The sequence below is a fragment of the Mustela erminea genome, chromosome X, assembly GCF_009829155.1.
Source record: "Mustela erminea isolate mMusErm1 chromosome X, mMusErm1.Pri, whole genome shotgun sequence".
In the NCBI taxonomy this organism is placed as follows: Eukaryota; Metazoa; Chordata; class Mammalia; order Carnivora; family Mustelidae; genus Mustela; species Mustela erminea.
The window spans coordinates 34,968,590-34,991,540 of NC_045635.1; the positions used below are offsets into that span (position 1 = coordinate 34,968,590).

Consider the following 22,951-nt stretch of genomic DNA (forward strand, 5'->3'; position numbering starts at 1 on the left):
TTCTGACTCACCAGACAATGATCAAATTTATATTTTTCCGCACCGTCCGCTTTTGAGACGGTGTTTATGTTTCATGTTAAATATAATTCTCTTTGGCTTCCCCAGCTGCCTGGGGCCCAGTTCTGCTCTGTCCTAGAGCGGCTCACCCGGGAGCTGTCTCTCCATGTGGCCTCTGGGGTCGATTCATTTTTCTCCCGATGCCTTCATGAGTGATGATTTCTAGAGACAATCGGATCGGCTGTGCGGGAGATTCAGCTCCATCATTACGACGGCCGGATACATCACAGGCACCATTTTTCAAGCCCATGTTTTTCATCACACAGATATGACTTGATTAAACCTTTGTGATATTACATTGGGATATTTGAAAATAGCCTTTAGTGGCCGGCGCATGGGTCTTGTTTCTGAGAAATCTGTTACTGCCCCACGAGGTACCCATACATTTGGGATTTATGAACAAAGACGGATGGAAGCCCAACTGCCTGGGTCCAGATCCCAACACCTGTACTTACAGTTGCGTAACTTTGGACAAGTTACCGTGCCTCTCTGTGCCTCTGTTCCCTCCTTGATAAACTAGAACAAGATCCATACCTCAGAGGACGGTTGTCTGAGTGAAAAGAGATAATGTGTGTAAGGCGCCTGGTGCCTAGTAAGAGCTATGGATGTTCGTTATTACTATCATTATTTGTTATTGTTGATGGTTCTTTACTCCTCGCTACACTCCTGGGAGGTAGAGCTAACTTCCAGGTAAGGAAACTGACATTTGAGAAGGGTTAAGTAACTTCCCAAGAGGTTAAAACACGGTATCACATGTTATGTTCAGAATTGAGTATCGGGGCTCACTGCTGTTCTGCTTCTCCCTTCAAGGTTGGCCTTTATGTGGAAGTTAATAAAGATGTTGCAGGGGTGGGGGACCCCAACCCCAGCCTCATCAACAAGTGAAAGGAGCAACTGAGACACGCATTCCACTCATCAGTCTGTCGTCGATTGAGCCCAGGTAAGCATCTACAAAGTGCTGGGCATGGTGCCAGGCTCTTAGGGGTCTCTTGGGCTATCAGGGGAGCTGGACAGAGACACACTGACCCCATACACCAGGATGAGTTCCAGAAGAGACACCTATACCAAGTGTTATGGGGAAATAGAGGTCCAAGGAAAGGGGAGAGGGAAGCAAAATCTAGTTAATATTGTAGACTCCCCTGGCTTGTGCCTTATATCAGTCAGGTCTCTCCCAATACTGCTGCATGACAAACATTTCCCAAGTCTGGCTAGTTTCCAGTAATAACAACTCATTTTTCCTCAGTTGAACTTGGCTCCCAGAGGCAGGTTGGTTTCAGCACTGCTCCACCTAACTCTGCCTTTTGAGACCAGAGCTGCCAGCCATGTTCTCCCAAGAGCCAGCAGGAGAGCAAGAAGCCAATGCAAACCACAAGAGCGTATTTAAAGCCTCTGTTCACATCACTTCCGCTGAGTTCCCATTGGCCAAAACAAGTTACATAGCAAAGCACCATGAATGGCACAGGGCGATATACTCAGCCTACTCTAACGGGAGGGCCTGCCAAGTCCCATTGGCGTGGTTGTATAATCCTATTAACAGGACGAAGTAACGAATTGGGAGCCAGAATACGATCTGCCACAAATGCCATGGGTGAGGCCAAGAAAGGAGAATAATGTAGGTTATACAAGCACTAATAGCTCCCCTGGGGAAGCAGGGTGTGGCTACCATATTTATTAGGTGAGAGACCAAAACCCAACTCAAATTCCCATTTGCCTCATAACTAGGAAGTCTGGGATTTCATCAAATTCCAGTTTGACTGTTTCCAAAGGCTCAAATGATGTTGTCAGGGTTCTGTCCCTCTCTCTCCACCTTTCTGTCCTGGTTTTGTGTGCAGTCCAAGTTGGACTCTTGTTGGCCTGAGGATTTGGTGGCCTTTACAGCTTGAGATCCCAGTGGACAAGAAAGTCTTTTCTAGATTCGCATAATTAATCTCAGGGAAGCGGCCAATGGGCCCAGTTTACTCAATCCAGGCATCCCTGAACCAATTACTGTGACTCTAGAATAGAATGTTCCAGGTGACTGGTTAGGAGGATGTCAGCCGTGGGACACAATGACTGTCAGCACCACGGAGACCACTTAGAGTCGAGGAAGGACTGTTGTCTGAATGAAATCAGCATGTTATTTCGGGACAAAGAGGGAACTGATGCTAGACACTCCTAAAGATTCTGATTCAGTAAGTGTTGCTGTTAGATCTGCTGTGTAACAAAACACTCCAGAACTTAGCAGCCCGAAACAACAATTTAGTACCTCCCATGGTTCATTTTCTGGTCTCACAAGGGCTCATTCATGCCGCTGCTGCCCCAGGATGGGGCCACTGGGATTGAAGGGTCCCAAGCGACCCCATTCACATGTCTAGAACTTGGTGTCGGCTGTTGGCTAGAGGGCCCCAGTTGCCCTCCACATGACCTCTCACCATCCAGTTGGCCAGACTGGGATTCTTCACATCATGGTGGTCTCAGGGGGCCCAGAGAGGGGGAAAGTTCATGCTACCTGGTCAAATGTCAGAAGTCACCCAGGATCATTTCCACCACCTTCTTTGGTCAAAGCAAATCACAAGGAGGAATAAACTCTATGTCTTCATGGAAAGAAAAGCAGAGTCACTTTGCACAGGGGCCTGGGAGGTGGAAAGATTGGTTGCAGCCATGTTTGCAAATAATCTACCATAGTAGGTTTGGGGGGAGGCAGGACTTGGTAGTCAAGTGATATGGACACATTGAGCCAGGCGGACTTTGAAAATGCATTTGGTTCCACCTTACTGCGATGCTTCTCTGTCAGACAGCTGCAGTCTTCCCCGACCCATTTCAACCCTTCTAGCAAACCCCTCCTGCATGCCTCACAACTCCTGTAGGAGGCCTTCCTTACCCCTCTACTTCCATGTCAACTCCCACAGCCACAGGTCTAGATGTTCTGAAACTGATACTATAGGGTCCTGTCTTGCCTTCTGTTCCACCATGGCTCTCTGAGGTAAAGGCCTTCCCTCCTAGACTATCAGATCTCTGAGCACAGAAGGCACATCTTAGATGACACCAACCCCTACCCCACGGTACTGGGGACAAGACAAGACTTTATTGGCACTTAGTAATTGGTGGACAGATGGCATTTTCACTCCCGGTGGGACCCTGCCTTTCCTTCACCCCCCTCTTAAGACAAAACTCCATCCCTGTAGTTGAGTGTCATTTCAACTCTTTGCTGGGGAGAAAAAAAAGAAATCCAGAGTGGGGGTGGGGGAAGCAAAGGGGAAAGGAACTAAACTATTAAACTCTCCTGATCCAGGACACCTGAGTGGCTCAGTCGGTTAAGCATCTCCCTTTGGCTCAGGTCATGATCTGGGGAACCTGGGATCAAGCCCCATGTCGGGCTCCCTACTCAGTGGGGAGCCTGCTTCTCCCTCTGCCTCTGTCTGCTGCTTGTGCACACATGCTCTCTCTCTCAAATAAATAAGTTGGGGGGGGGAGGCAAAAGTCTCTTGATGCAAAATGAGGGAGTAGAGCCTAGGACAGTTTAATTACAAAGAAAAGAAAAGAGCACTGCCCCCATCACTACAAACCACAGGCTCCCTGAGCTCTGGCTGCCTCACCACCCTGGCTTTGCTCCACAGGGCAGCAAGAATCAAACTCCAACTCCCTCTTGCATTGCTCATTCATTCAGTTCTTGAATAGCCAGAAAAAGTGGGGTGCCCGGGTGGCTCAGTGTTTGAGCGTCTGCTTTCATCTAGGGTCATGATCCCAGGGCCCTGGGATCGAGCCCCACATTGAGCTCCCTGCTCAGCAGGAAGCCTGCTTCTCCCTCTCCCACTCCCCCTGCTTGTGTTCCCTCTCTCTGTGTCTCTTTCTGTCAAATAAATAAAACCTTAAAAAAAAAAAAAAAAGTAGCCGGATAAAGCATCCTATCAGGACTTGCCAGAAAAGGTGTTGCCTACCGTTAAGTGTCTCGGCTACCATGCAGTGCTCATTAAAGAGGCCAGACTGATATTTGTGATATGTTGTTGGACTCACATGAGAAAGCAACTTGATTTAGGAAGTGTCAGGGGCCACTGCTGTGAGCTCTGTGGAGTTCCCCCTCGTCCCCCACCCGTTGAGTTTCTAGAATGTGCAAATGTGATGTGTGATCCCACATTTTGGGAGAAACACAAGCGCTCTCCGCCCATGCCACTCAACAAACACCAGGGAAACGTCCTGTGCTTTTCCAGGGCTTCCATCCTTGGCCAAGGTTCCACAAAGCCTCAAGACCCTCCCGGCAGGCATCCTGTGCACATCTTATCAAAAGCATAAAACTGCCTTATTTCCCTTGGCAGAGGCACCCGTGACACAGCTCAGAACAAATGCTCTGCTGGAATGTGGACTGCCTTCCAAACGCACGCCACGCCTGCTCACGGGAACCACACTCTTTCCTTGCTCGGATCATTTGTGAGGTTTGAAACGTGTCCACATGAAACACAGACTCTGCACCATTTGCCTTCCCATCAGCATTCCACAGACTCGATGTGGGTATGGCGTGACAACGGGGCCCTTCGTACTTAGCTGAATGGTTGTTTCTCTGAGAAACCAATGCAGGAGAAGTTGAGAGGTTGGCTGCTGGTGGGTCCGTGCAATGTGACGTGCGCTGAGAAGATTGATGGCAGGACGCCTTGGCTCATCCGTTCAGCAAGTGTTAATGGACGTGGATGGTGGGCTGTGGCACGAGCCTTGGGGAGGGAGGGCTGCTGGCCAAGGGGTGGACTCTGCCCGCGGGAAGTTCGCAGTCTGTTTAGGGAGCGTGATCCTTTCTGTCACCCGCTGGAGACTAACACACAGGCCAGAACTGGGAAATCTCTACACAGGAAACAGAAGGAACCAGAGGCAGTGGCGTCAGAGCCTTGATCATTGTGTTGACCCAGTCAGATCCAGCCCACAACAGCTCCTGGGTGAGAAATGGGTTCTGGATTCTCACACCAGAGCACGTTAGAGAGAAGATCTAGAAGGAGTCCAAGGCCAAGGAGATGGTGAGATACGCTGGCATGGCAGATGGGTTCAGAAGAGGCTCAAACCCCACTCAAAGTTTTCTCTCTCTGGATGTCCATCTTCATGCATCTCTTTTATTTTGTCTTTTTCTACATTTTTCCCTCTCTCTTCCCCCTCTACCCCTCCTCTTTATTTCTACTCCTCCCTCTCTCTGTGTCTGTCTGGCTCCTTCCCTAATCAACATTTCTCTCCCTTTCTGAATTCCTCTTCTAGACTTTTCTGTTTTTCCTTTCTGTTCTTTTAATCTAGCTTTCCATCCTTCAAATTCTCTTCCTGTTCCTCCTGTCTCTGACAAAGTAGACAAGGAACTGAAAGTCATTTCTTTTTTTTTTTTCTCACTTGTTCTGAAACCATCATGCTTGATTTTTTTTCTTCCCTTTTCTTTTTTTTTTTTTAAACATGAAAAGTAATAAGTGAACCAGACTTTAAAGGGGAAAACATAAACAATAATCAAGTTACAGATTGTCATAAGTCGCCTTCATGTGTGGTCTTAAGGTATCTGTCTGTGTTTGCTGTTACCAAAACAGATAAGAAACTCTTAGAGAATTATTTTAAAAAATAAAACAGGGAAAAGTGCAGGGAGAGAAAGGCCCAATAATATAGGTAAGAATTCATTGATCAGGATCCCCAAATGAAGAGATAATCAACCCCCACGAGTTATTAGAGAAATGCAAAGTCCAACAGCATCCTTTCACACCTAAGACATTGGCGAAAATTACAAAGGTGAATAAAACCCAGTACTGTAGAAGATGTGGGGAAAGGGGGACCATCATGCACTGCTGGTGGGACTGCAAGGTGTTACTGCCATTCTAGAGGAGAATCAGATGATGTCCAGAGGAGTGAAATCTGTGCAAACGTTATGAATGACCTAGAAATCCCCTGGGTTTCCCCCAAGAAACTCTTGCATGGTTCATGACAGGACATGACTGAGGCTGTCCATCATAGCTGCCTTTGCAGTGCCAGACAGTAGGGGACAAGCCAGGCATCCCTCATGAGGGTAAAGAAGAAGGGAGATGGTGGTAGGATGGTAGGTGTCTTGGGCATGGATACATATGAAGGTGGTGCCCACCTTCATTCTCTGGCCCCACTTGGCAAACTTCCAGCAGAACCTCACAGATCAGAAGCCTGAAATGACCAATCAAGAGAAATGGCAGAGATGCTCAGGCCACACCTAATGCTCCTTCACCTGTTGATGCTGGAACCCAGGGCAGGGTTTCCAAATGGAGGGGCCAGGGCCTCCTCTTCCTCCCTCTGACCTCCGTGGGAGCTGCGCGTCTAATGGCCAATGGCGTGGAGAGGCACGGAGCGGCGCAGAGCAGCGTGGGTCACAGCGGTTAAGTGTTGTCATAATTCTCTCCCCCAGAGCACTGAACTCCATCTCCCTCTAGCCTGTGTGGGAGGAATGTAATCCAGTTCTCCTTGGAACTCCGAGCACATAGTGACTCCTTTCTCCTTTTGTGGTCAGGAAATGAGTTTTGCTGTTTTTCACTTGGGGGCTTATTATGCAATAGCTTAAAATATGCAATGGGGTGCAGATATTTATATGAGGATGTTGAAATGATGACTTTTTAATGGAAGCAATCTAATTATGTACTATCTGGGCCTTTTTCTTTTTTTTTTAATTATTTTTACGGTGTCTGAAGGAAGCAGAGATTTTTGTGTGTGCGTCTGGGTTGTGTTTTTGTTTTTGTTTGGGGTATGTGGCTCTATTTACTCTCCCAGACTGTTTAAATGGATTGCAAAGGAAGAAAAAAAAAATCCAAAAAGTATATGGCTGTGATTTAACAAGATAATTAGCAGCTGCACTTTATAACAAAATCTAAGGCAATTATCACTTCAGGAGGACCCAGAGGAGTCCCAGCTGCCAACATCCTGTTTCTCTGCCAGAGAAAATGACATCATAACTGCTCCAGACAAAGGGGAGGTGGTTTCTGGTCACCGTGATGTCACTTGCTCCAGCAGACAGTCCCAGACAGCTGGAAGACAGGTGGCTGCTTCCTAGGACATGACGGAGGAGGATGGATACCAGAAGGACATCAGTTATTTACAAGTCCAAACCCCGCCCCCTGGCCCCACCCACCCACCCTCCCTCCTGGGCCACTGAGACAGAAACATGTTTACTAAGGCTTCTCCACCTCCCGAAGACCTCGCCATCCTTCCAGGGAGTTGAATTGTCCCTCTCCTCCTCTCCACAGTCTCATTTCTAAATCTTGATCCCAACTAATCAAACTTTAGTGGCTTATGGGGTTCTTGCTCATGGTCAAGTTTACCGCTTAGCCAAGAGGTGTCCCTTCAAAGATGAGCACTGCCAAGTTACGATGGACAGCAAGCCAAAACAAGCTTAAGAAGATTTGTGTTTTCAAGTCGGGGTTGTGATCTTTCGCTCTGTGGCAAACGATTCATCATTCCAGGCTTCCGAGCACTTCGGGGATCAAACGCAGAGTGTGCCATGGTCAAGGACCAGACAAATGGGAATTTGTCACCAACTGAGGTTTGTATGTAAAATTGAGCCGGACTATCCTGTTGTGTGATGATACCAGCCAGCAACTGTTTATTTAAAAAAAAAAAAAAAAAAGATTTTATTTATTTATCTGACACAGAGAGAGAGAGAGAAACAGGAAGAGTGGAAACACAAGCAGGGGGAGAAGGAGAGGGAGAAGCAGGCCTCCTGCTGAACAGGGGGCCCGATGTGGGGCTCGATCCCAGGACCCTGAGATCACGACCTGAGCCAAAGGCAGAGGCTTAACCCACTGAGCCCCCCAGGTGCCCCTCAATCCAGCAACTGCTTAAATGCATTGTGGAGGACGCCTGGGTGACTCAGTGGGTTAAGCCTCTGCCTTCAGCTCAGGTCATGATCCCAGGGTCCTAGGATCGAGTCCCGCATCAGGCTCTGCTCATCTGAGAGCCTGCTTCCCTCTCTCTCTCTGCCTGCCTCTCGGCCTACTTGTGATTTCTCTCTCTGTGTGTCAAATAAATAAATAAAATCTTAAAAAATAAATAAATGCATCGTGGCGAACATGGCGGCCGTTGTGCAGAGTGTGGGGAGAGAGGGAAGCAGGAGGCCAGCCTGGAGAAAGCAGCCTTCTCCATGGGCCAGGCAGCGGGGGATCCTGGTTAGTGGGAGGCACGAAACCATTTCTCTCTTTCTTCTCCTCCCACCGTCAAAGCCTGAATGCAGGTTGGGTGAGGCGATGACTCCTTCCCAGGGCTTCTGTCCTGAGGAAGGAGATGTTGAAATAGAAAGCCGTAGCATAGCTGAGCTGGTAGACCGAGTTCTTGGCTAGACACAGGTCCAAGGTGCTTGTTTTCCACTTCCGGACCCAGGACGCACCTGGTAGCTTGCCCAGTGACTCTGAAAAACACTCGACGTTTATACAGTGTTGACATGGGTTGCAGAAGAGGGATCCCAAGTCTGGCCTGGCAGGGAGCTTCTGGCCCAGGGAATCCACTCCCCCCATGCAGCCCTGTCCTTTCTAAGGCTAAGGGAACCAAGGCTCAGAGGGCCCGTAACGGGGTCACCAGTGTGTGACTGGTGAAGACAGAACGCCAGTTCTGTCTTCTTGGCTGAACAGCCCTGCTTGGCGCCCCACGCTGCCATGTGGGAAGCCCGAGTACTGGTTGCCGTTGGGCCATGCGGAGGCCACGCAGGCCACGCAGAGAGGCTGCGCGTGGATGGGACGATCCGCAGTCTGGGTTGAACCCAGCTTTCGAGTCATTTTAGCCCGAGTGAAAGAGCTTCGGGATGATTCTAGCCCCCGGCTCTTGGGTCACCCCTTGGCCATTTGGGTCTCCCCTAGTGAGAGCTTAGACGTGGCGGAACAGAGTCAAGCTGCCCCAGCCCTCCTCCTGTCTGGATTTCTGACCCATGATGCACTTAAATATTGAATGCAGGGTCACTCTTTTGAAGATTGCAAAGGGTGGAGAAAGCAGGTCTGATTTCCTTGTGAATTGGAGGAAGCAGAGCCCCGCAGGCTGATTCTAGTTACAGGCGGCCAAGTGCCGCCAACCACTCCTTTGTGAAGTTAGAGAGTGGCCGCTAAGGCCTGTACATCACAGGGCCAGGTGACATTTTTGGTGCCCTGGTGGGAATTCCTCCTCTGTCCTTTGATAGATAAACCACAAAAAGATGTGTGTTTGCTCTCACTCTCGCATGTTCACACGCTCTCATTTCCCCTTGTGCCCGAGAACCATCCTCCCTACGGCCAAGCTACAAACCGGGGGAGAAGAAGAGGATCAGGACATCTTCCTTTTCCCCAACAGCAGCCAGAAAGACCCAGGGCCACACAGGAAATGAAATGAGACTTGAACAGCACCAAGGAAATCATGGACTCCTGGGTCTCACTCAAACACGGAGGCTAACCCGGAGGTCACGCTGCCAGGTCTGCCCTCTGGAACCCAGCATAATTCTGCAGCCTGGGGGCTAAGCATGCCGTCCACACAGCAGATCCTTTGGCCCAGTGCCATTCTTGGGCTTCTAGAAAACTTCCTGCTTCCTTTATGGAAAACAGGTGTCCATGTCTTCATACATTAGGCTGGATGTCAGGCAGGACCCCGGGCTGAGAAGGCTGTTCCTGTTATCTCTTTCCGTTTAACAAACCATCCAACCCTCATGGTATAAAGAACAAACATTTTAATATGCTCCTGGATTCAGTGGGTCAGAAATCCAGACAGGAGGAGGGCTGGGGCAGCTTGACTCTGTTCCGCCACGTCTAAGCTCTCACTAGGGGAGACCCAAATGGCCAAGGGGTGACCCAAGAGCCGGGGGCTAGAATCATCCCGAAGCTCTTTCACTCGGGCTAAAATGACTCGAAAGCTGGGTTCAACCCAGACTGCGGATCGTCCCATCCACGCGCAGCCTCTCTGCGTGGCCTGCGTGGCCTCCGCATGGCCCAACGGCAACCAGTACTCGGCTTCCCACATGGCAGCGTGGGGCGCCAAGCAGGGCTGTTCAGCCAAGAAGACAGAACTGGCGTGGCCTTTTTGGATCTAGTCTTAGAAGTCACACGGTATCACTCTTGTAGTGTGCTTTTTGGGCTGAAGCCGTCACAAGCCCACCCAGGTACAAGGGGAAGGGCCATGTTGGAAAAGTCTCAAAGAATTTGCTGCCAGGTTTCAAAAGCCGCACAGGGCTGACTTTCCGACGGCCCCCACCTCCACGTTCGCCTGGTGTTCAATGCCGCTGGGACACTAGGACAACCTTCTCCCGTCAGGATCAGCGGCCTCAAAGCCATGCTTGGGATCGGGAGGGGTAGGAGAGGGAGGGGAAGGGACGGAAGGCAAGGCACCCGACTGAGGGTCCCTGAAGATCTCTCAGACCCTCTCCCTGACATTTTTCTTCCAAAGTCGATGGAAAAGGATGAGCCATGTGACAGCCCCATTCCGGGTGCAGAGAACATGGCGGCCGTTGTGCAGAGTGTGGGGAGAGAGGGAAGCAGGAGGCCAGCCTGGAGAAAGCAGCCTTCTCCATGGGCCAGGCAGCGGGGGATCCTGGTTAGTGGGAGGCACGAAACCATTTCTCTCTTTCTTCTCCTCCCACCGTCAAAGCCTGAATGCAGGTTGGGTGAGGCGATGACTCCTTCCCAGGGCTTCTGTCCTGAGGAAGGAGATGTTGAAATAGAAAGCCGTAGCATAGCTGAGCTGGTAGACCGAGTTCTTGGCTAGACACAGGTCCAAGGTGCTTGTTTTCCACTTCCGGACCCAGGACGCACCTGGTAGCTTGCCCAGTGACTCTGAAAAACACTCGACGTTTATACAGTGTTGACATGGGTTGCAGAAGAGGGATCCCAAGTCTGGCCTGGCAGGGAGCTTCTGGCCCAGGGAATCCACTCCCCCCATGCAGCCCTGTCCTTTCTAAGGCTAAGGGAACCAAGGCTCAGAGGGCCCGTAACGGGGTCACCAGTGTGTGACTGGTGAAGGGGGCATTTTTCACAAACCACTGAATACCAGGGATGGCACTCAGGGGAGACCCACTCATCATGGGTATCCAGCTATCTCCGCCAGGTGCCCTGGGCTTCCAGGCAGCTCTGGGCCCACCAGGAGGGAGGGTTATGCTCGCCATAGCCACCCGCAGAGCCCCCCACTCCTATCCCAGGCTGCCGGGATCCCCATCTCAGCAGCCTGCAGCCCGCCCGGCTACCGGTAGCAGCTGCAAGGGGAGAGAAGCCACGAGAATAGATCCCGAGGATGATATTAGGAGCATTCGACCTGACCCGGCTGCCTCCGGAGAGGTCTGGGGGAGGGGATCCTGGGGGAATGGGGGTCAGGGGACAGGAGACAGACCAGCCTCTGTCTCACTGCATCCCCTGCCACCCTCCCCGGCTCCTAGCCGGGGCCAGGATGACAATGCCAGGATTCACAAGGCCTGTGCATCGACCACACGGGCCGCTCATCCCGTGTGTGTGTGTGTGTGTGTGTGTGTGTGTGTGTGTGTGTGTGTGTAGAGATAACAGATGTCTTTCACGGGGAAGTAATTGCCTGAAACACAACTGGACAGCCTCCCTACCCCACCCCCTCCCGGCCAGGCGGTTGTGTAGGAGGAAGAGGGACTCACTTTGGGGGACCAGGGGCGGGGAATGGGTAGGCAGCCCCCTCCCCGATTCCCATGATCCCTTGACACCCTAATGAGCCGTGCTAGCCTGTGTGGACATTCACCATGACGTCAGTGATGCCCGCCTGTCCCTCTGGGACAAGACCGCTTAGGGACAGGGACGTGGGGGTGGGGCCTCCTGGGGATGGGGACCTTGTTGCTGGAGGAATTTCCCCAAGGCCTGGGAGAGGACCAGGCCAGGGTCTGTGACCAGCTTCCAAAGCCTGAGAAATGGGTCCAGAGCGGAAAGGCTGCTTTGGGCCGAAGCTTGCTCCAGAAGGTGTCACTGTAAGGAAAGGAGGGGCCCCGGGGGCTGTCTGCGGCCTGTGCTGGTAAAAATAGAGCTCGCCTGTGTTCCCACTGCCAAGTCGCCAAGCCTGGTGATTTATAAGGCTGGGAGCAGACGTGTGTATAAATGTTTTTGCGTGCGAGATGTGTAGCCAACCGCGGGCTGCCTTTTTCAAACTTACAAGGAGAGGGGGAGGGAGGGAGGGGAGTGGGGGAGAGCGCAGGCAGCCAGGGTGGGAAGCACATGGGCCACTTTTATGTAACACTCCTCTGATACACGGCGCAGTGGGGATTTATGCTCTCTTTGAAGTAAATTGCATCCCAGTGCACCATAGCATGAAAGTTAAGATTTACCATGGCTGGGACCTCCGAGACCCTGCTGGAAGCTAGAATAATTAGCACAGCATTTGGCTGCCTCTCCTCCCGCTCTGCGGGCGGTGACAGGAGTGCCACTAATAGATCTTCCAGGCCTGGGCCCCGTGTGTTTGTTATGGGGTCCGCGGTGGCGGTGAGCACAGAGGACGCTGGTCAACCAGACACACGGAGGCAGGGGAAGGGGCCGGGACCAACCCCGTTGCTGGCGACAGTGGGACCTGCTCCTCCTGGAGGTGCTCCTCTGTCAAAGGGAGGGGCTTGGCCCCCGAAGAGCAAGAGCGCTTGGGGAACCCAGGGAGCTCATTTATAAACAGATTCCAGGGCCAGACGCCTGGCTTGCTACAGGTGGGCTTCCTGGGGTCCTTGGCCAGTTTAGGGAGCCCCCGGATTATATCTTCAGCTCCCGGATCCAGTGGTTTTCAGAAGACAGTGCCTGGACCTCCCTCCCTCCCTCCCCATGCCCTCCTCACCTCTGCTTTCTCTCCCCCCACCCATCCCCCACAGATACCTTCCCAGGGTCCTGGGGCCTGGAGCTGATGTGCTGGAGAAGGTGACACGTGAACACAATCGGCAGATCTTGAGTCCCACCGGAAGAGTCCTAACAGCTGCCTGGGCATCCCACCTCTATCGCTAACCAGCTGTGTGATCTTGGGCAAGCTCCTGTCCCTCTCTGGGCCTCAGCTTCCATACGTGTATCTCGATGGGGTTGGAGTTTCACCAGATCATACTGAAGGGTCTCCTTGAACATTCCGTGGTTCATCTGACTCTCCTCCTCCCCAGGATACCCCCATGGGTCTCTAAGGAATCCGAGCACAGAAGTAATGGACAGCTGTGCGGGTCCCATGCTTATGGCAGGATGCCAGAGTGGGGAGGGGCCCAGGCAGCCCACTTGCTGCAAGGGTCACAGGTGCCTACTCCGGAAGGGATTTCCTGAGGTTGCAAGAAGGTCATATGATCAGTTACGCTGCAGAGTAGAGTAGTTTCCTGGGACCCCGAGAGACTCCCCTTCATAATCATAACCATGAAAAAACAACACCGGTTGACATTTTCCAAAGCCCTCACCTAATTCTCACAATGTGGGTGTAAGGTTGCTAATAAAATTCCTCCCTTGGGATGCCTGGGTGGCTCAGTTGGTTAAGCAGCTGCCTTCGGCTCAGGTCATGATCCCAGTGTCCAGGGATCGAGTCCCACATCAGGCTCCTTGCTCGGCAGGGAGCCTGCTTCTCCCTCTGCCTCTGCCTGCCGTTCTGTCTGTGCTCACTCTCTCTCCCTCTCTCTGACAAATAAATAAAATCTTAAAAAAAAAAAAATTCCTCCCATTTCACATCTGGGGAAACTGAGGCTCTGAGACATTGGCTGGCCCAAGCAAGTCCACGGCATGTTGTAGAAATATGGATGTTGAAATCAAACCCATGGGAGTGCAAATCTCCACTCCACCAGGCTAGCTGGGTGAACTAGGATAAATGGGCAAGTCCCAAGGCCTCTCGGTTTTATCATCTGTAAAATGGGCTGTAACTCAACCTGATGCGGGCCTGGTAAGGGCTGCCTGAGCCAGCACACAGGAAAGGGGCACACAGGGCAGCCTCCCCGTAGGCGAGGTTAAGGAACATGAGTTCCCTGGGCCAGAGCTGCTCAGCCAGTAACGGGAGGCTCGGGCTTTAGACCCAGGTTGCTGGCTGCAAGCCACTTTTGCCTCCCGGATCTCAAGTGGTGCCTGGCACGGTTGGGCCCAGTAAATATTTGCTGAACCGAATTACACCGGCTGCCACCGCAGAGGCCTCACTGTCAAGCAGTATCGGAGAAGTAGCAGATAAAGCCATGAGGACTGAAGATTCTCCAAGGGAATTGGGGGCCATGGAGAGTTTAGGGAAGCGGGAGATCCCAATTTAAAAGGCTCACGCTGCAGGATCTGGAACTCCGTGCAGGGTGGGACCAGAACCAGCAGCAACAAGAGGTTCTTGGGCACATTTTGCAGGATGAATCCCCAAAATGCACTGAACGGTCTTTCGGATCAATCATCCTAGGCTGGTGATTTGGGGAAATATTAATCCATAAAGTGGAACCAGCAGCCACAAAAGCCAAGTGGGATTCCGGAATGATCTGTCTTCCTGTTCCCCCTCCTTCCCGCCCCCCACCACACACTAAACTCCCCTTTGCCATGTAGACATGCTTGGGGACTCCTTCCCATGCAAAAAATCTAGGTCCAGAAGGGTGAGGGGGTCTCTGGGAAACCCCAAAAAATTGGCAACCCTTCTCCCCAATCCAGGTCCTCTGGCCTCATGTCTCTCTCCCTGAGCTGAAAGAGTCCCGACATGCCAGTCCCTAGAATGTTCCATGAGACCTGCCTTCTGCCCCGTGGGGGAGAGGGCACAGTGAGAAGAACCTCTCTTATGGAGGCAGGAGGTCCTCCTTCAGAATGACCCCTTGCTTTCAGGGGCCCCTCCCTGCCCTGCGGTCACACCCAGGACAGGCGACACAGACTTACATGGAGCAGAGACACCAGCAGAACACCCCAGGGCTCTTGCTCCTGTCTCACAGAACAGGGATGGACGAATGGATGGATGGATGGACAGACAAATGAACTGGCTTCCGTAGCCCCTGCTGGCTTCTTGCTCTGGAGCCTTAGAACTATCATAATCGAGAGGTTATCCCAAGTGTCTTGCCTGCTTTCTTTCAACTACGGCTCTAAAACGTTCCCTTTTCTCCACTCTTCGGGAGGCAAAAAAGAGCCAGATGACCTCCCGTAGAGAACGGTTGCATTTAGCTAACCATCGTTGCGCACGTACAACATCACAGAAAGAGGGAGGGCTTGGCGGTAGATAGATCCAGGTTTGAAAACCGGACCTGATACCACTGAGCTGTGTGACCTCGGACAACCTACAAATGCTTTCTGAACCTATTTCGTTATTTGTAAAATGCGGATCAGGGCCAGGACATCGCAGGGGTGTTTCACGAATAAACAATTCCCGAGAAGTGTCTGGCATGCATAGATATTTCTCTTCAAGAAAGCGAGCTCAAGAAGGAAAATCTCACGAACTCTGGCGTTTAAGCAGGTCTGGCTGGAAACAAGAGCCACTGGCCGGGTGGCCTTTTGCCAAGGTAGTGGATTCTGAGCCTCAGACGCCTCATCTTTAAAAGAGACTAATAAGACATACGTTTCTGGGTTGCCATGAAGAATAGACAATTTTTCTGGAGAGTTCCCAGCACATAGCAGATGCTTACCAAATGGTAGCCAATCTTATAGCTTGTGAAAGTCTGTGAGGACACTGAGACACGAAGAGATCTGCTCAGGCAGGAGAAAAGTGAGGGTGGGGATCTGGGCTTCTGGGGGGCCCATGAGCCAGGCCACACCACCTGGGGGGACATTAACCGTGCCCAGTCCCCACTCAGCGAGACTGGCAGAACCAGAAACCCTTGGGCTCCCTGGTGATTAGGATTTGGCCTGACCTGACTGGTAGCTGCCCACGGGGTGGGCTGGGCACCCAGAGCTACTAGTGTCGGGCTTCTAGGGCTTCCCATCCCCATCTTTCCCCGCACCTTCATGAGGGGACACAGCCAGGTGACGAAGAACAGCCATGCCACCTCCGTTTCTAATCCTGGTCCCATCACCGTGGGCTACGGGACCACTGGCCACAGCATGGTCCCTCTGTGCGTCAGTCGTGGGAATGATGACAGTGCGTACCTCCCGGAGGTGCTGTGACGGTGAGACAGTGCTGGGCACATGCGAAGTCCCCAATCAACGTTAGCTACAATTATTATTCGCTCTTTGCCACGTAGAGCTTTGATCTCGAAAAGACCCATTAATCGCTCAGCCCCTTCTTCAAGGGATTAAAAAAAAAACCCAGCAAATGAAATTCTACATGAAATCATCGCTGTAATATTTCTGCTGCCAGGACAAATCATTAGGAGGGGGAAAAAGCCTGGCAGTGATCGCACTGGCCTGCTCAGAATGAAGAAGGGACATTAATGTAGCAGCTTCCCGTCTAATGGCCGGGGAAGGTAGAGGAGGAGCAGAACGCGGCCAAAGGAGGGGGGGCTAGAAGGAAGGGGTCCTGTCAGTCAGGGGAGGTGGAAGGGGCTTTGTGGCCAGTAGGGAGAGGCACAGAGAGTGGCCCTCTGCACCCACTGCCCAGCAGCCCCACGGCCATGCAGCCAGCGCCCAGCCGTCCTCTAGCTCTGATGCTCCCCCACTTCAGACCCAGGGGCCTCCTGGGGCTCAAGAAACTGAACCTGCCTCTCTTCTCCATACAGCACTGGGCGGAGAACTTTGGTCCCCCTGAGGCGGGCTCCAAGAGACAGCGGACCCGGATTCCTGCCACCTCTGCCTCTCTGTGACCTCCCCCAGCCCTACATGGACATCAGCTTTCTCAGCAGAAGAGTGAGGGGTTGGGCTGAAAGCGGGTTGGGGGTTGCCCAAGGGGGCCTTGGGGAGACCAAGGTTGGGCATAGGCCTCCACTTTGCACCCCATCAGCCAATCTGAGGACTGCAGTTGCAGATAAGTACGATTTTGTTTCGCAAAATGTTTCTGTTACTTCAAAATCAAGATGGTATGAATGCCCCGAGGAGACGGTGTCTAGCCAAACCTCCCCTGCCCTGTGTCCCCTGTCCTGGGAGGCACCAAGGACAGACAGCAGGAGCTGGCTTGGCCCTGGCTTAGGGTCCAGAGGCCCCGCCTGTCCTCCTCCCTGAGGAGGCCCTTGCCGGTCTAACCACCGGCAAGGGCCGGCTGGACAGAAAGCCTTGGCCCGAAGCCCACTCACAAGAGCCAAACCCAACAGTGTCCTCAGCCTCCTGGCTTGTGCCTGCACACTCGTGGGCTGAGGTGACCAGTGGGCAGAAGGAGCACTGTTCTGCCTCCGTTCAGAAGCACTGAGAAGGGCGTCTTGCCCGTCCCTGTGGGGCCACTGAAAGTCACATTCTGGGCTCAGGCCTGGAGTGTCTCAAAAGGCAGCAACTTCCCATGGGGATGGGTGGACAGCAAAGGGTACTAAAGGTGTGGGGCCTGCCCAGGCCCACCCTGGAGTTTGCAGGAAGGGGTCCAAGTAAGCAGGCAGCCGCCCATGCTGTGGGCCCCCACTTCTAAATCCAATCTTGCCTTCCAGTCAGGAACCCCTGGTTGAGTCATGGGGTACATCTCAGATAAATAGGTTCCTAAAAGCACACCTCATCAGGGACAAGGAAGAATTGTCGGCATGTTGGCACACCAAAGCTCCGAGTAGGGGGTGGAATCTCCTCGAAGGAGGAAGAAAGGCCCAGAAAAGAAGACCAGGGGACTCACGGCCTTTCTTACAGTTTTGCTGGGGGCATGTAACTGGCCCTCGGTGTAGCAGTCAAGACCCTCTGGGTCAGGTTCCCTATCCACTCTCCTAACCTCTCAACAGTTCATGTACAACCAGGTCCGCTTTGTGCCTCTGTGCCTTTGCACATGCTATCCCCGGTAACGGAATGGCCACACCTTTCCCCCCAGCCTACTCTTTGCCTTATCTGCCTGGCAGGCTCCTGCTCACCCCTCAAAACCCATTTTTCATTCCTCCATAAGGCCTTCTCTGGTCCACTCCAGAGAGATACTTGCCCGGTCCTCAGGTTCCCCACAATATCTTACACACACACACACACACACACACACACACACACACACACACTTTATTTATTGGAAGAATGCATCTTTGGCCTGCATTACTGGACTGTGAGCTCCTTGACATAAACTGTGACCTTTTATACACACGTACACTGGCACGATTTTATGTATTTTTGCCTCACACACCTAAAAATTATTTGAGATCACATCAAGAATAATGATAACCAACATTTATCAGTGACCCGGTATGTGCTCAGTTCCCAGGAGGTACTCCCTACAATACCCTGCCGTGTGGGCACTATTATTCCGTGTCACAAATGGGGAAACCGAGGCTCAGGGGCCTTAGGTGTCCTGCCCAAGGTCACACAACTAGTAACACAGGGTGTGATCACTGTTCTTCTAGATTCCAGAGCCCGGCCTTCGCACTGCTTTCTCATCCCACTGCCCTGCTGCTGCAAGTTCTTCCGTCACTTCCCTAGCCCCCCTGGGCCTGTCAGCAGATGCGCCATGAGCAATCGGACAGTGATTCCTGGCATGGGTGGCCCTTGTTACTCCAGGTGTGGTCCTGGGACCAGGCACAGCCGCACCACCCAGAGCTTGTACGGAATCTCAGCTTCCATCATGACCTCCCGCATCAGAACCTACAACTTAACCAGATTCCCAGGGGGTTCATGGGTCACAGTCCAGTCTGTGCCTTACACACCTGTTTCCACCAGGAAGAGCGAGGGGGAGTTTCTGACAGAGGTTAGCTCACAGGTTAAAATCAAAATTTCCCTTTCTCATTGCCACTTTGCTAATTTCTTCCACAACTGCACAACTGTTTCTTTCATATGTTCAGCCTTAGGTTTCTCTCTCTCTCTCTCTCTCTTTTTTTTCTTTTTTTTTTTTTTTTTTTTGAGAGAAGGAGACAGAGAGCAGGGTTGGGAGGAAGGAGGGAGAATCTGAAGCAGGATCCCTGCACCAGCCCAGAGCTCGAGGCGGGGCTGGATCTCACGACCCCAAGGTCATGGCCTGAGTCGCAATCAAGAGGAGCCGATTGAGGTTATGAATGACCATCCGGTCTCATTGGCTCCCCACAGTAGGCGTTACAACTCTCTGCCAGGAGCCACGCTCTAGAATGCTGACAGCCGGGCGAACCCACCCGAAGCCCAGTGATGATGGGATGGAAAAGTACACGCCAACAGCAAAGAGGACCAAAAGCTGCAAACACTTGGAACAAAGTGGATACATCTCACCATCTTACTGTTGAGCAAAAGAGGCCAGACCCAAAAAAGGATGTTTGATTCCATTTATGTAAGCTTCAGAGATCGGAGAAGCTGCATGCGTAGAAGTCAGGAAAGCTCCCCCAGGCGGGGGGAGGGAGGAAGCGGTGCTGGAGAGAGGGCATGGCGGGGCCGTTCCTTGAGGGCTGACGATGTTCCGTGTCCTGACCTGGGTGCTCCTCGGTGGGTGCTTTCTGCTTATAAGAATTTATCAAGCATACACCGAGGATATGTGCACTTCTCTGAATGTAGGTTACACTTCAATAAAAAGTTAAAAAAAAAAAAAAACTAATGTCGCCTAATGGCCTAAATTCTATGAATATGCAATAAACTTGCAGCATAAGAATTTTGTCCTGCAATTTGCTGCTGACTCCGAGTTCGGGAGGTGTCAGGGTAACAAAGCACCCCAGGGTGAGCATTTGACAGGAAGCATTAGCTGCCCCCCAGGAGCCTCAAATACCTGATGGGTTTTCTCCGGCTTAAAATTAAAAACCTGCCCGCAAAGATGCCGAGGAAGGGAGAATGTATCCGCAACCCTCATTCCGCAGTGTTATTAACTGTGGGAGTTGAACACAGTGGGTAGTGGGATGCGTTCTCCAGCTGCTGGCTGAACGCGAGGTGCACTGGAGGGCGGGGCTGGAACCTCCTTTCTTTACTTAGATGTGCCTCGCACGCGTGTGCACACGCGTGCAGCCTTCTGCACAAAGTTTCCAAAGATGCCTGTTGCCTGATAATGCTCGCCTGTGACCCGTAGCACTAGGGCACCAGCCAGAGTAATAAGAACACCTCCCTTTGATTCTGCACAGGCACTTAAGCGTTTTGCACACATGATCTCACTTAACCCTTGAGACCTGCCTGGGAGGGAATGGCCGTTATTATTCCCATTTTACAGATGAGGCTGGAAGCTTGGCCGTGTCGAGCTGGGCTCGCACCCAGGTAGATCGTGGATCCATAGCCGGCTTTGCCTCGAGGCATGGCTGCCTTGGAGGCCACGCTAAGTCCCCAGTTTTATAAATGTGGCCACCGGGTACAGTGGTTGGATTTAGCAAGTAGAAATACAGGCTGCCAAGTTAGCGTTGAATTTCGGATAAATAATGCCTCATTTTTTAGTGTAAGTGCGTCCCCTGGGATATTTGGGACATACTTAAAATAAAAATTACTCATTTGTTTATCTGAAATTCAACTCCTACTCCAGGATGCTTGTATTTTATCCAGCACCCGCAGCACAGGGGCCCAAGGAAGCATGGTAACATATGAAGTCACACTGGTGGTTTGTCAGAGTCGGGGGTCTGGACCGGGGCCCCCACCTCCTCACCCCGCGCTCTTTCCACCAGCTGTAACCATTCCCCGAACCTCCTCACGCACTGCATATTTACAACCAAAGCCATCACTTCCCCTGGGGACTGCCTCTCCTATTCCTTGTGATCTTTCACGCCAGGCTGGCCGTGCTGAGCCCCCCACCCCCACCCCAGTGTTCACAGCTGGGGTCACTGCAGCTCCACACTCAGGCTCCGGCCAGCCCTAGGTTGTGGGGGCGTGGGCCCCTCTTCAAGGGAAACTGGGGCCTTCTGAATTCATGTATGGGGACTCAGCCTTGTCACGGCTTCCTTTTCCACCTGGAACCGATTCCAAGAAGTAGAGGTTCTAGACAGCTTTTTTTTTTTTTTTAAGATTTTCTTTATTTATTTGAGAGAGAGAGGGAAAGAAAGCACAAGCAGGGGTTTGGGGAGAGAGGGAGAAGCAGGCTCTGCCCTGAGCAGGGAGCCGGATGCGGGACTCCATTCCAGGACCCCGAGATCATGACCTGAGGCGAAGGCAGAAGCTTAACGTCTGAGCCACCCAGGCGGCCCGGTTCCAGACATCTCTTGCTGCATGGTAAGCCATGCCAAAATCCAGAGGCTCAAAACACATGGCAATCATTCCTTCAGCACCTGAATCTGTTGTTTGAACAGGTTCCCGGGCAGGGAAGACTTGTCTCTGTACCACAGAATTCACCTGGGGACTGGGGCGGTCGCCTTCTACATGGCTGGGTGACGTGGCTCGTATGGCCGGCAAGTTGGGGCTGGTGGTTAGCTTGGAGCTTAGCCAAAGCTGAGGACCAGGAGCCATATTTCCTCAGCACACGAGCCTCTGCCTATACCCTGGGCTTCCTCACAGCATGGCGTCCAGGCATCAAGGACGAGCGTCCCAAGAGAGATCCAGGCAGTACCTAAATACTCCTTCACAGCTCGCGCTCAGGAGTCACACAGTGCCCCTTCTCTTTCAGTAAAAGCAGTCCCAAAGACCACCCCTGGGATCAAGGGGAGGGGACATAGACTTTATTTCTTGATCAGGACATGTCCGGGTTCCAGAAAAGCATGAAGGACTGGAAATATTATCACGTGAGTACAGAGCTTATTATCCTGGACCACCCTCACACTTTCTAAGCAACACCAAAATAAGGGTTTGGAGACCCCCAGCATCGAAAATATTATGGTGTGACCTTCCCAGTGTTGGCTTGGAGCTCAAGGTAGTCTTTGTTAAAGAAATAAAATTCGGGGGATGCCTGGGTGGCTCAGTCGGTTAAGCGTCCAACTTTTGATTTCGACTCCAGTTGTGATCTCAGGGTCATGCTCAGCAGGAAGTCTGCTTGAGATTCTCTCCCTCTGCCCTTCCCCGCTAAAATAAATAAATAAATAAATAAATAAATAAATAAATCTCTTTAAAAGAAAATAAAGAAAAAGAAATAAAACTCAGACAGCCACAGAACAACATGGCCAACCGGATACCAGTTGTGTTCAAACATTTGCAAAAATTCTAGGTTTCTGTGTACATAGATGTGTACGGAAATGCACTCCTTAAAGTATTAGAGAAGAAACATTCAAGAAGGATGAAAGGAACGCACAAAGGTTTCCAGCTGGTGTCGGGCAGGACTATCGTACCACCAAGTGTTCTCTCTGAGACAGAATTCCACCCCCACCCCCTTCAGCCATCTGACCATATGCCTCTTAGTGGACCAGTCCCCTGACTTGGGCCCTACCACTGGCTTTGACCATTGGAGTGTGGACAGAATAACATGGGCCAGTTCCAAACCTTGGCCTTGAGAGGCATTGTCTCTAGTTGCCCTCTCGAGTCTATGCTCAGCCAAAAGAAGAGCCTGCCACAGGTACCTGTTCCTCCTCTGGTCTTGGTCCCAGGATGAGAAAAATGTGAGTGAGCCCTGAGCCCAACCCAAAGCCAGGAGCCCAGCCTTGGCTTGTAGAGCCACAGCTGAGCCCTGCTGAACTGCAGCCGATCAGAAGACCTCAGAGTGGGGAAATAAATGTTTGATGTCGTAAGCCACAAAGACATAGGGGCTGTTTGTTAAGCAGCATTATTGCAACAGAAACCTGACTGGTGCAGACTCTGAGACTCTGAGTAAACTGGCCCTTGACAACTATTTCCACCCTACATCCGTTTATGCCTCTTCTTTTTTCACCAAGTCTAACCCCATGGCCTTTTTTAGTGCCTCCTAACTTAATTGTCTTCTTGTGAGAGACTCATTCTACTTAGACTACTTTCTACCCTTATTCTAGCTAATTTCTACTCATACCTCATGTCTCAGAAGGTCTCACCTGAACACCCACCACCTCCCATTGAAATGAGGTCCCACCTTGCTTGGCTTTCTGATAACAATTTGTCGAATCCTCATCATCTTTGAGATGATTTATAATTTCCACATCTCCATGATTATTTGATCTTTGTCTCCTGTCCCACTGTCCTGTGGGCTCCATGAGTGCAGGGGCCACATTTATTTCGTTCATCAATATTTACCCAGTGGTATCAAG

At 51.7% G+C, this 22,951-nt stretch overlaps 1 long non-coding RNA gene across 1 annotated transcript; it reads left to right on the forward strand.

The window, feature by feature from the left end:
* Positions 1 to 677: 677 nt before the first annotated feature.
* On the forward strand, positions 678 to 4,554 carry LOC116583393. Its single transcript, XR_004282708.1, has 3 exons — positions 678 to 747; positions 868 to 997; positions 4,350 to 4,554. It is a non-coding gene; the product is annotated as an uncharacterized LOC116583393 (long non-coding RNA).
* The last annotated feature ends 18,397 nt before the right edge of the window (positions 4,555 to 22,951 follow it).